Source organism: Saccopteryx leptura, chromosome 3 (genome assembly GCF_036850995.1).
Source record: "Saccopteryx leptura isolate mSacLep1 chromosome 3, mSacLep1_pri_phased_curated, whole genome shotgun sequence".
NCBI lineage: Eukaryota > Metazoa > Chordata > Mammalia > Chiroptera > Emballonuridae > Saccopteryx > Saccopteryx leptura.
Genome location: NC_089505.1, coordinates 257,251,855 through 257,265,652, shown reverse-complemented (window position 1 = coordinate 257,265,652; position 13,798 = coordinate 257,251,855). Strand labels below are relative to the sequence as shown.

At 46.3% G+C, this 13,798-nt stretch overlaps 1 pseudogene; it reads right to left on the bottom strand.

The window, feature by feature from the left end:
* Positions 1-2,721: 2,721 nt before the first annotated feature.
* LOC136398496 (cytoplasmic 60S subunit biogenesis factor ZNF622 pseudogene) lies at positions 2,722-4,703 on the bottom strand (annotated as a pseudogene).
* Positions 4,704-13,798: the final 9,095 nt, after the last annotated feature.

Sequence of the window (13,798 nt, the reverse complement as noted above, 5' to 3'; positions counted from 1 at the left end):
TGCCTCAGCTAGGTCCCGAAGCAGGGCCCTACCTGCATCTCTGCGCTCTAGGCCCTGCCAGGTTTGTCACTCTTCCTAACCAAAGAGTCCTTCTGGCTGCTTGTATCACTAATGAAGCTTCTTGTAGGTTGTATCACAGCCTCCCCATTAAAAATTTCTAACATGCAATGGCATATGTGAAGAAAAACTACAGAACTGTCTACAGCCAGTGTAAATACCATTTCTCCCACAAGAGGCAGAAGAAGGTGGAAGGGACGCTAACCGCCCCGGCACCTGAGAGGGAGGGGGCAGTTTGCTTTCCTTAACCTCATACTTCAATGACAACAGAATGGCCAACCGCAGGAGCAGCTGGCGAAGGCAGATGAGACAGCCCCTCACCTGGCACGAATTGAGAGGCACCAGAGACTGCTGCACCACTCACCTGCCACAGCACTTGCCCTGCGCTGAGTAGGACAGCTCTTCCTCGGGTTAAGGGACTATGTCTCTAGGGGTTGCCTGTCAAAGCCCCAGATCCTATCAAAGGCAGAGAATCCAACTCAAGACAGTATCTTATACTTGCCTGGGCAAGAGTACAAATGGAGGCCTACTAAGTATGTGTTAAATATTTAAAAGTTATAAATCAAGCCAATGAACTGATAAAATATGTTCCATCCTCTTACCCTGAAAACAACCTGGAGGGCTGGATTCAAATTTAGAATTCTCAGATTCTTTGGACTTCTGTGCCAGAAGGGGTGGCACGTGGAGGGCCAGCTATGGTCCCCAGCCCATGCCCAGCCTCCTTGTTCCTCCTTCCCTGGCTCCATCCCAAACCACAGGGCCTCCTGCACAGGCACGTGGCCTCCAAGCTCTGCTCACCTCCCCTGACAGCTGCCCTGTGGCCACCCTAGGCTTTGGGGTACTTGCACGAGGGACACACAGTCAGTCCTCAGGAGGACCAATGCTGGGAATAGGCCTAAAGGAAGAATGGGGCTCTTTGGGGCCCCAGGTTTCCAGAATTGTGCTCTACAAGAAGAGCTCAGGCTCTGGGATGGGACAAGAGGGCATGACCCCTTGGCCCTAAGGACTGACTCCTCCTCATGAAGAGAGGTATGACTGGAGCATCTTTCCAAAGTGCAGGAATCAGCAAGGGGATCCCTCTGGCCTAGGTCTAAGGGAGTGCTTCCCAGTCTAGGTAGTGAAGCAGAAGACAGAAAGGTATGGAAGAGGGAGAAAGGAAGAATGTATGGCCAGCATGAGACGCTGCCTGGGCTGGGGCTCACAATGAGGACTGTGTCTGGGCAACAGGGGGCCAGCCCAAGAGTGGGGGAAAGGAAAGTTTGGATAGAAGAAATGGGAAAGGAGGTGAGTGGAAAGTGAAAAGTCACCAAAAACAAACCTACTTTATAACTAACCTTGGGTTTATTTATACAAGTATGATGCATTCTTTACTGAACTATTCATCTTACTCACAGTTCATGGTATGTCATCATTATTATTATTATATCACTGGGTGGGAAGAGATCACTCTTGTTTTATTTATATATTTATTTCCTTTCTTTCCATTTCCTACTACCCCACCCCCAACCACACTGGCAATCATTCTAATATTTTAAAGAATATTTTGCATGTAGAGAGGGCCCTCTGGGTTCCTCCTTCTTTTGTTTGTTTTAAAGATTTTATTCACTGATTTCAAAGAGAGGAGAGAGAGAGGTGGGGGAGGAGCAAGAAACATCAATTCGTAGTTGCTTCCCACGTGTGCCTTGACCAGGCAAGCCTGGGCCTCAAATCCATGATCCCAGGGTCCCAGGTCGATGCTCCAACCACTGCACCACCACAGATCAGGCACTTCCTTTTCATCTCTGGGTGCAGTAGCCCTCTGTCTCACCCAAGCCGGAACCAGGGGATCTCTCCTCTGCATCTTCCTGTTAGGTGTCTTTGAAGTGACCATGCGTCATGTCCAATACAAGCCATAGCCCCCTCTTAGGCCTCAGAAGAACAAACACACATTGGAACTGCCAGAAGACCCTGGAGCCCTAGAAAGGACTTCTGCAAAGATCACTCCACTTTAGCCCCATACAAAAGAAAGGCCAAAATCTCAGAAGTTATTTCATCAATAAAGAGTCCCTGCGGCACTTTGTTGTTATCATGGGGTTTGAAGCCTAATACATCTCAGTGTAATAATAGTTTGTCTGCTAAAGAAGGTTTGGCATAAATGTTATGTGGTGGATGGAGTAATGTTTCTGGACTAATTCATTCTTAGGAAAAAGTCTGTTTTAAGTTTCTGGCTACCACATGTACTGTAATTTTGATTACTGTACTTTCTCTTGCATATTTCAGTTATCTCCTCTAGCTAATCATTTCCTACTAAATCTATATGTTATCATTTTGCTTACCTTTGAACACCAAAAACATGGGTAGATTTTTATTAACTTAAAATTGTTGATTAATTATAGTATCCAAAGTTTAGACTTTAAAAATTCATTTGATAGAATTGGCGTGTGTGTGTGTGTGTGTGTGTGTGTGTGAGAGAGAGAGAGAGAGAGAGAGAGAGAGAGTATTGTGTGTGTAAAATGTAACATTTTAGCATCGATCCTAATTTTTTCCCTTCAATAAGAGATTTTATTCCTTTTTGTTTTTTTGATTCTGCATTTTATTATGAGGTCAGAACAGATGAAGTACAGGGAGAATTGGCAGCAAAAAGGCCTTCACACAGCCCTGCTTCCGCTGGTCCCCAGCAGGAAGGACACTGAGCAGGAGACAGACGGCTCAGTCCCGGGCAGATCCTTAGAACATCACTTGAGCCCTAAAGTGCATCTGCTTGGTGGCATTGTTCTTCATTTGGGTCTTCAGTAACCATTTTGACTTCATCCTTTGGACATGCTGCATGTCCCGCTTGTTCATAAGAGCGGCGCCTGTGCCGCCAGTCCACCCCAGTGCTCTGTACTGCTGGAGCACCCGGCCCACTGCCTTCTGGTTCTTGGCAACTGCCACAGCTCTCGACAAGCCAAATCGTTGTCTGTAGTATCACATCAAGGAGCGATGACCCACTCTGGCACCAGAAGGTAGAATCAGCTCCCTGGTTTCATCATCAAAATTCAAGGTCTTTTCTGGGAGAAACCGCTGGGTCTCATCAGGCTCCTCCCCTTCCTTGTGATCTGGGTAGCTACTCCTAAAGTCATAGAAGTCTGAAAACTCCAAAGCAGCACCACCATCTGTGAAGAGTTGACAGTGGCTTTTGTCATTCATGTGCGCTTGTACAGCTTCTGTGGAGTAGGACTCCCTCTCTCATTGCACCACAAGCAAATCTTCCCAACACCAACTTTATCTTCCAAATACTGAATCAGTCCCTTAAGATCCGAAGGGTACTCTATGTCAGGAAGAGTCATGTGCGCCACATTCTTCATGAGGGAGCTTGAATGATGGGGACAAAATAAGCAGTCCTTTATAGAGATGGCACCAAGAGGTGCGCTTCCCCCAGCCTCTTCCTCCTCTGCATCCTGCTCCTCCAACTCATCCATCGATTCAGCATCCTCACATTCCAGTTCTTCATCAGAATCAGTATCTTCCCAATCCTCTCCATCCAGCCCCCCCCCCCCCCTGCTGCTTTGCCAGCTTCTTGGCCTGCTGTTCGAACCACTGGAACCAGGGAGGCTTCTCGGCGGGTCCCGGTCGTCAGTCACACGTCCTCCACGGGCCACCGCCGCCACCGGACTCCCGGAGTCCTTAGGCGTGCGGGGTGGGGGTGGGGGGCTTCTTGGGAGACAGCTGGGCCTTGACGGCCTGCTGGATGGCCGCGTTCATGGCATCCTTGTCCACATTGCCCACGCCCAACCCTTTCTCCAAGTTCTTTCCGTTCATCATTTCCACCTTGCGATTTACCGCCTTTCTCTCCAGCTCCACAGGCCGCCGGGACTTGAGGTGGTTTTCGTAGGCGTTGGAGCAGGCGAACTTCTTCCCGCAGGCGGTGCATGCAGTAGGTGGCGGTGCCCTTGCTCTCCCGCTCCGCCACTGCCCGCTGTGCCCGCACGCGCTCCTGGAAGCCCTCGCGGTGACCCGGGCCAGGTCAGCCACTTTTCACTTCAAGTTGTAGCGGTGCCAATCCGTCTTGTAGTGGGCCCGCTGCATCTCCGGGTCCTGGAATGCACCCGGCAGGTGATGCAGCTGTACGTCGCCAAATCCAGGCGGGAAATAAGAGGCGATGAAGCAGAAATCTAGTGATCAGCGCCCTGTTCCCACGAGGCGTTCAAACCTTAACTAGCTTCACGGCCCGCAAAGAGACAGACTGGGCGCCGACTTCCCGACTGGATCTGAGAGAGGAGGTGATGGAGATTTTACTCTTAATAAAAACCAAACAGAAAAACAAAACAAAACAAACAAACAAACAAAAACTTAAACAGCCCTGGCCAGCTAGCTCTGTTGGTTAGAGCAGTGTTTTTCAACCAGTGTGCCGTGGAGAAATTAAACATGGGTCCCCAAACTACGGCCGCAAGCCGCCTCCATCCAACATAAACATTCCCCTCACAATCCCTCCAGCGATCAGCGTCAGGAAGAGTGGAGGCACAGGGAACACTCACTGACCAATCACCTTCTAGGATTCATCCCGACCACTAGTGATGAACCAATAGTAGGCCGCCTCTCATCCACACCCAGGAAGGTCGCCGCTCCAGCTCTGCACATTTGTCATTGTGTGGCCGGGAGTAGTTGAAGCTGCTACTCCTCCCCATGGTCCTGATTTCTAATTCTGGTCAGGACTGGAGGTAAATGTTGCCACCACTAGATGAAGCCTCAGCCTCAGCTGGTTATGTCTATCCTGATGGTGTATATAGATATTTGACCTTTTTCTTTTTAAAAGAGGCCCCCGCAGAGGGTAATATACAATGCATAACAATGTTATCTAACTTTAAAGCTAAAGTTTGCTGATCTTCCTTTGGACAGTTTTTGGTTATCTGTTGCCAAGGAGTTCCCCATTCTGGCCAACAAAGCTATTTTGACATTGCTCCCGTTTTCAACCACATATCTATGTGAGCTGAGCTTCTCAAGCTTAACTGCGATAAAAACTAAAAACAGAGAGACTGAGAACTGTTGAGGAAGAGCTTCATGTATGACTTTCTACCATTCCTGCCAGGACATCCCTTTTGTGTTCATCGAAACAGGCCCAGGTTTCACACTAAGTGAGTATAAATACATTTAGAAACTATATTATTAACTATATGTATAATATGTACTGTGTTAGAGTGTCATTTTGTGTCATTTTGGTAGGTGGTGTGCCCCAGGATTTTGTAAATGTAAAAAATGTGCCGTGGCTCAAAAAAGGTTGAAAATCACTGGGGTAGAGCATCTTCCAGAAGCACAGAGGTTGCCAGTTCGATTCCTGGTCAGGGCACAAGCAGGAACACATCAGTGTTCCTGTCTCTCTCCTCCTTGCTCTCTCTCTAAATCAATATATAAAAATCTTAAACATACCTTTGTAGTAATACATTTTTATTTATGGAATTTGATTAATATTACAGGAAAATGCATTAAGAAGGAAACAAATAATGATAGACCTTTGAGATCCTTAGCAAAATTGCCCCTCTCTTATTTTGGCTATATTATTTTGCTTTCCAGATGTGAGACCATATGGTCAATGGTTTAGGAAACTGAAAGAGTGCAGTACTAGTGGGGGGAAGCTTATCTTTAAGAAGTCTCTGATGGTAATAGTTCTATGGTATCAGAGTGAAAATGATCTAATTTAAAAGAGTAAGGTAACTGTAAATAAGGGTTCATTTCAGTCCATGGTTATAAAAACTGTGTCTGAAGGTCAGCACTTAAAGAATATAAGATCTGAGACTATTGATAGGCAGTAGGGAGAGACCATCACCTGGTCCGGGAAGACATTCTCCCATCCTCAGAATCAGACCTAGTCAGTTTGTAGGCACCCTCACCATTATTCTAAAGTGTGGGTGTCTAGGGAACTGAAGTGTTGTCAATAGGGGAGGGTTAGGACCATTGGATCCTGGTCATCTAACCAGATCCAGATTTAAATATTTGGTCAATTGATAATAAAATAATTGTTGGCAGTGAAAAAGAACCTTGCTTGTTTCTACCCTGAGGGTGGTTTGAAGCCACCCCTGAACTTGAAGCCAGAGTCGTCAGCCTCTCATCCCGGCTTTATAGGTGAGTATATGACCTGCTATCCTCTATCCTCCCATCTATGCTGCGGTTAGCTCCCACTGCATCGTTGTGCAAATTAGGAAAAGGTGAGACAGACAGAGCTCTGCACCCGTGGCAACTGGCCTGGCGAGCTGGGCACAAGCTACTCGCCCCAGCCACCACCTACAGAGGCATTTGCAGCTGTCCTCTCCCTTCAGTTTTCAAACAAGCTTTGTCTCCCTTTAAAAACCCTCCCCCTGGACACCCCCCAGTGACTACCCAAAGCTTGGTTCCCCTTCCCACCCTGCAGTAAGGTCACCAGCAGGTTCCCAGTTGCTAAAACTAGGAAACTGTTTTTGTTCCTTGTTTTACTGTTACCTTGGGAAACCGTGACCCTGATGATCACTCTCTCCTTAAAATGCTCTTCCCCTGGCCTCTGGTCCTCCTACTGGTCCTCCTCTTCTTTGATCTCTCCTCTCAGTTTCTTTGGCTGGGACTTCCTCCCTGAAACCACATTTAGATGTGAGCCTTCTCTACCCTCAGTCCTGATCTTCCCCTCTTCCCATTCTAGACTCTTTCATTGGTGTCAATGACCTCAAATTCTATTCCCACATTCTGGGAAAACCTCAGTCCTCCTTCTTCACATCTACCCCAGGAAGAAACAGTACTAGAGCCCACCTCCTGGCCGTCTTGCCACAACTTACCATTCTTCTGCAAAGACCAAATCAGTAGGCTGATCGGGCAGGCTGGACAACATGGCTCAGTCCGGCAATCTCCCCAGCAGATCAGGAGGCCTGGAAGCTGGGGTGGGGAAGTTCACTGCAAGGGGAAGTTATGAGGAAGCCCAATAATGGCTACAGATTCCCAGCTGCCTTTTCCAGTTCAACTTTATCAGCAATGAAGTTGATATATTGACCCCTAACAATGGCCTGATCCTACTTCTCAGTTGGTTCTGAATTTAGAAGAGGGGGGTTGATTTGTTTCCTCCCTACCCCAAACTCCACACGTGGCCCACAAAACTAGGAAAGTTTAAGAAACAGGCACAAGGATAGGGCTTTGGAAATTTATGAGATATCCCAAGAGAAAGATGTTTCAGGTGTGGCTGGGATAGAAGGTGTTAGTACTTGAGTAAACACAGGACTTCTAGATCCTTGACCGTTTTAAGACACCGCAGTTTAATGAGATGGGTGTCACAGGGCCTCAGCAAACCCAGGCCCTTGAAACTTCAACATACACAGGCTCTGTAGGGTTTTGCAACTTATAGACCTAAGCAGGTGTGCCCAACATGGGGATTAAAACATGCAGAGCTCCAGCAAACACATTCCTTAGGCATTAGTGGTTGTGAAAATTTCTTGCTGCTCCTGCCATATTTCTCAGGCAGAAATAACCCAAAGGAAGCTAAGTTTCAGGTGAAACTTCCTGTAGAGAGCTAGACTGCACCTGCACGAGAGCTGTGGTTCTCAGACTCTCATATTCACAAGAATCACCTAGTGAGCTTGTTAGAATAGTTTCCTGGGCTCTCATCCTCAGATTCAATGGGTCTGGGTGAAGGCCTACGAATCTGCATTTCTAACGAATTCCCAGGTGCTGCTGCTGCTGCTGATGTGAGGACCATTTTAGAACTACTGGGTTAGAATATATTAGTTGTGCAGTTCTAGTTTTGTTTGTTTGTTTGTTTTTGTCAGACACAGAGAGACTCAGAGAGAGTGACAGATAGGAACAAACAAACAGGAAGGGAGAGAGATGAGAAGCATCAGTTCTTCATTGTGACACCTTAGTTGTTCATTGATTACTTTCTCACATGTGCCTTGACTGGGGGCTACAGCAGAGCGAGTGACCCCTTGCTCAAGCCAGTGACCTTGGGCTCAAGCCAATGACCTCGGGCTTCAAGCCAGTGACCTTTGGGCTCAAGCCAGCGACCATGGGGTCATGTGTATGATCCCACACTCAAGCCAGTGACCCTGCGCCCAAGCTGGTGAGCCTATGCTCAAGCCAGATGAGCCCGCACTCAAGCCAGTGTCCTTGGAGTTTTGAACCTGGGTCCTCTGCATCCCAGTCCGACGCTCCATCCACTGTGCCACTGCCTGGTCAGGCTGTGCAGTACTAGCTTTACATGCATTAAATCAACGGCCTCAAACTCTCTTCCTTTTTATGTTATGTTGAACTGAATCTAGTTTTAGAGACAAGGAATGAACTCCAGTGGAATTAACCTCTTGATTTTTTATGACTTACCTACAGACTCCTAGAATCACCCTCAAACCCCACCACATGGGTCAAAGTCCTCTCTAGACATTTTACTTATGCCTGGCTATGGCTTTGGTGAGAGACTCATATTTGGAAGTTTGGCCACAGAGGGCTGTAGTTTTTCATCAATGAACACATAGGGGAAAGGGAGCCCTTATTTTATAGATAGTAGGCCATCGTTTTAGGCATTCATGAAAATGTTATGAACCAAAGGTTGAAAAGGAATAGTAAAAGGCCTATGCCAGAAATGTACTGCCTTCTGAGAAACAAAGAGGAGCTGGATTGGTTGGAAAATAATACAGAGACCTTGGCCAGTTGGCTCAGAGGCAGAGCGTGGGCCCCGGCATGTGTATGTCCCGGGTTCAATTCCTGGTCACTGCACACATTAGAAGTAACTACCTGCTTCTCCACCCCCCCCCCTCCTCCTCTTCTCTCTATTCCTCTCTCTCTTCTCCTTCCACAGCCATGGCTCGATTGGTTTGAGCACATTGGCAGCAGGAACTGAGGATGGCTCCCTAGACCCTCTGCCTCAGGCACTAGAAAATAGCTTGGTTGCAAGCATGGCCCCAGATGGGCAGAGCACCAGCCTCAGACAGAGGTTGCTGGGTGGATCCCAGTCAGGGCGCATGTGGGAGCCTGTCTCTCTATCTCCCTCCCTCTCACTTGGAAAAAGAAGAAAATAATAAAAATAAATAAAAAAGAGAAAATAACAAAGGTTTTTTCCCTCGATCAAACTCTAGGCAGACTCTTCTGAACTCTCTTCTCAATTAGGCCCTGACTTTTGGGCTTCCATGTTCACCTCTGTGTTTGTTTAGTTTTAGCATGAATCCTAAGTTATTTTAGCCAGAATCACCCACCCTCACTGTCCAATTACCCTTGATATCCAATGAAGTTCCTCATTCTCCACCATCCCCCAGGTGACATCTGATCACCCAGGCCTGCCTTCAGCAAGAATCCTGTTAGGAATGTTTAGCCAGAATCACCCCTAACCCCTGATGTTTCATTAATTTTCCATCCACTGACCCCCTCTTCCCTGCTCCTTGGTTATAAATTCCCCCTTTTCCTTGTTGTATTCAGAATTGAGCTCAATCTCTCTCCTGTTGCAAAACCCCATGGCAGGGGTCCCTACTCCTACCACAATGATCCTGAATAAAATCTGCCTTATGGTGTTTTCACAGGAGCCACGAATAATGTTTTCTTTAAAAAACATTGATCTTGAAATCAGAACAGGAGCAGTTGGGAAGAGAGAAAGATAAGTAAAGGAGACAGGCTGACATTGGAGGGTGGTGGTCAAGCAGGGGAGGCCTGGGGCTCAGTCAGAGACACACCTTGGTTGTTTATAGCCAGTGCCCAGAGGCAGATTTAACAGGGAAGGGGAAGCATTAGGCATGTGCCCTGGGCCCCGACTTCTGAAGGGCTCCGCAAAACCCCAACTTTACACTTTTTTCTAAAGACACCAAGTTTGGTTTCATATGTGTAATTTTAACATTAGTAGTACATAATATTTTTTATTTATTTAAAAATATGGTTAACATGTATTTTTATTTTCCCTGTTTCTCTCTTTTTTTTAAGGAGCCTGTTTGTCAAATAAGTTTGTAATATGATATATAGGTTTGCTCGCTTATAGTTTGCATTGGGTGTGGGGGACAGGCTGTAAGCAGGCAGGGTTGTTATACCAGGCTTAGTTTTAAGACTAAACCTTTCAACCCTAAGTGGCTTTATATCAGAGACTTCCTTGTTTGTATATTGGATTAAAGGTTTTGATTTCTATACTATAAAATGGGGCAGACCGGGAGCTTGCTCTCTCTTGGTTCCTGAGATTAGCATTAGAGAGGAGAGCAGAGAAAGGCCACGTGGAGGAGAGGAGAGGCAGCCAAGATGGCAGAGTACTGAAGGAGAAGCCAGTTTGTGCAGAGTTTGTGCAGAGAGAAGGAGATGGGGAACAGAAGTGAATAAGGCTGCTGAGGTAGAACCCTTTGATTCTAGAAAACTTGGATAAATCAGTAGCTTTGGGAGCCCTGAATGGAAAGAGAAGTGTTTTCCCACTGTGTGTATTTCTTGCCCGCCAGGTGCAAGCTAGGATTAAAGCTAATGGCCCACCAGTTCTTGGCTCCATTGTTTCATTACCCTCTGTCCGAATCAAATGCGAACCTGCATGGGCCAGGCGGCTATGATGGTGGCTGTGGCTACTGGCTTTACAGGGCCCAATTTTTCTTCCATGCCTGGGGCCTCAACCGACCTTAACCCACCTCTGCCAGTGCCCATCCTGATTGGCCAGACTGGGCCTCACTGCCACTGCCATCCAGAGAGAAGTTCCTTAAGAGTCAGGTTCTGATCATGAAGGCCAGGTTGGTCCAATATGAAAGGCAAAATGTTAGGTCCAATATGCTTGGATCTAACTGCTCTAAAGGAAGGTCTTAGAAGCCCTTGATGTGTGTTTGTTTGAGTTAGTAGTAGTACTTGACCAGAAAGGGTGACTGGGGTCCAAAGAACTCCACAGAGGAAGATGAGATTTCAGAGAACAGCTCGGAATAATATACACTCTGCTACCACCAACCAGCGAGGGCAGTTCCAGGAAGCTTTTGAGAAGTACCCTCTTAAAAGGTCAACAATAAGTTTAAATGGGGAATCACCCTTTAAACACTGACAGTTACACACGCAGTTATGCAACTGTGGCTAGATTTGACGTGGGAGGTAGGGATAATGAGTATTATAGACTGCTTCCAGCATGACCAATGATTTTCAAGTGGTGCAATTACTATAAGAGACAATGCAGGCCTGGGTGTGCCTTGAGGGAACATACCCAGGAAACTTTTGGAGGGGGACTTTCAAGGAAGGCACAGGAAGATGAAATAAGCTGCAGGTGAACTGGGCAGGAGAGCAGTGAAATCCAGGCTTAGGTTAATATTGGTCCAGTAGGAGGACACAGCATCCATGAAGGATCACCCACCCAGGAAAATAGGCAATATCTAGGGAAAGTCTCTGCTGTCGTTACCACAGCGTTACTACCCACGAGAAAAGCAGCATTCTGTGAACTAGCACATGACAGAGGTGATTATCCTCGCCAGCCCCAGGAAAGAGCCTCACAAACACCACCACAAACAAATACATACTGAGAACCTTCTACATGCTGGGTACTTGCTCTAGGCACTGGGAATAATACAGCAGTGAGCAAAGACCTCTGCCTTCATGGAACATGAACTCAATTGCAGTGTTAATTGAGAAATCCACTGAGTATTCTCCAGATTAAACAAGTAAGAAAACTGCTTTAGGAGGCAGGTATTACAGACCTAAGAAATTCCGGGAAAGAGGCAATGGCTCTTGGCAGGTGGTGGGGATGCAGGGGGTTCAGAAAATCTGATAGTTAAATATTCAGGGGTTTTCAGCCACAATTTTGGTTGCTTGAAATCTTCCACAGTGGGAGCATTTACACCAAGGAAATTGGCAAATTCTTTAAATCAGGGCTTCCTCCACCACCACCACCAACCTGCCCAGAGAGACAGCACACTATTGCAATGACTGCTCACCAGAGTAAATGGGGGTGTATTCTTGGTTTGACAGGGGTTCAGGGAAAGTAGAAATTAAGGGATTTTAAATGGAAGAACAGGGAAATAAGGAGCCTCCAGTAAATCTTTGAGAACTATTAAAAATTTCTAAATTTTGAGATGGTAAATGTAAGCCATAATAAACCCCTTGATAAAAGTCTTTTCCCAACACTGTAAAGTTCACAGATCAAAAACTTTAGAAAACTGCCTGATCAGGCAGTGGTGCAGTGGATAGAGCATCAGACTGGGATGCAGAGGACCCAAGTTTGAAACCCCAAGGTTGCTGGCTTGAGCATGGGCTCACCAGCTTGAGTACAGGGTCACTGGCTTGAGCATAGGATCATACACACGACCTCATGGTCGCTGGCTTGAGCCCAAAGATCGCTGGCTTGAAGCCCACAGTCACTGGCTTAAACCCAAGGTCACTGGCTTGAGTGAGGGTTCACCGGCTCTGCTGAATCAAGAGTCAGAGATGCACAGACACAAGCCCAGCATAAATTCCTCATGACAGTGGGTCCACAGCTCAGCTGCTGGTGGCAGTGTCTCCATGGGACCACGACTCAAAGCCAGGTTTTCCAAACTTCCCTGCAAGTCCCTAAACTGCCAAAAGAAGATTAATAAATTCCTTCACTGCTTACTTCAGGCTGAATTGGTTTCTACCTCTCACAACCTACCATCAGGACTGGTAGATCTGGTCTAAATGCCCTAGGAGCCAGCAGATTTGTTCTAGTTTTCTAAGTTTCTTGGGCGTGGGGCTGGTGCTAGGTAATCTTCATGTCCTATCAAGCCTTTGGACTCCTCTCTCTCTCTCTCTCTCTTTTTTCCCCCCGTGTTTCTGGTGAGGGAAGTAATGGAAAAGTGGAGAGGTGAAAGGAAATTGAGGGCTCTTATCAAGAAAATACTCTTTGAAGACATGGACAAGAGTGTGGTGGTTACCAGGGGTGGGGGGAGGGAGGACAGGGGGAGAGTTAGGGGGAGGGGGAGGGGCACAGAGAACTAGATAGAGGGTGGCGAAGGACAATCTGACTTTGGGCGAGGGGTATGCAACATAATTTAATGACAAAATAACCTAGACATGTTTTCTTTGAATATATGTACCCTGATTTATTAATGTCATCCCATTACCATTAATAAAAATTTATTTTAAAAAAAAAATTTAAAAAAAAAAAAGAAAATACTCTTTGAAATGACTTTAATCTTGTTCTCATACATTACTAAGGGTTTTAGTTTTTTACTATTTATTGAATTGACTGGGGTGACATTGGTTAATAAAATCATATAAGTTTCAGGTGTACAATCTATAATACATCTTCTGTACATTGTGTTGTTTGCTACTCCAAGTCAAGTCTCCTTCCATCCCATTATCCCTCTTTTACCCTCTTCTGCCTTCCCCACCCCACTCTGGTAACCACCGTACCGTTAGTTGTCTATGATGGGGTTTTTTCTTTTTGCTTAATTCGCCTTTTTCATACAGCCCCCCAACCCCCCTATACTCTGGTAGCTGTCAGTCTGTTCTCTGTATTTATGAGTCTGTTTCTATTTTGTTTGTTTTGTTCATTGGATTCCACATGTAAGTGAAATCATATGCTACTTGTCTTTCTCTGACTGGCTTATTTCACTTAGTATAACACTATCGAGATCTATCTATGCTGCTGCAAAAGGTAAGATTTCCTTCTTTTTATGGCTGAGTATTATTCCATTGTGTAACTGTACCACTGCTTTTTTTTTTTTTTTTTTTTTTTCCATTTTAGAGAGGAAAGAGAGAGAGAGAGAGAAGGTGGAAGCGCGCAGGAAGTATTAACTCCCATATGTGCCTTGACCAGGCAAGCCCAGGGTTTTGAACTGGTGACCTCAGTGTTCCAGGTCGACACTTTATCCACTGCACCACCACAGGTCAG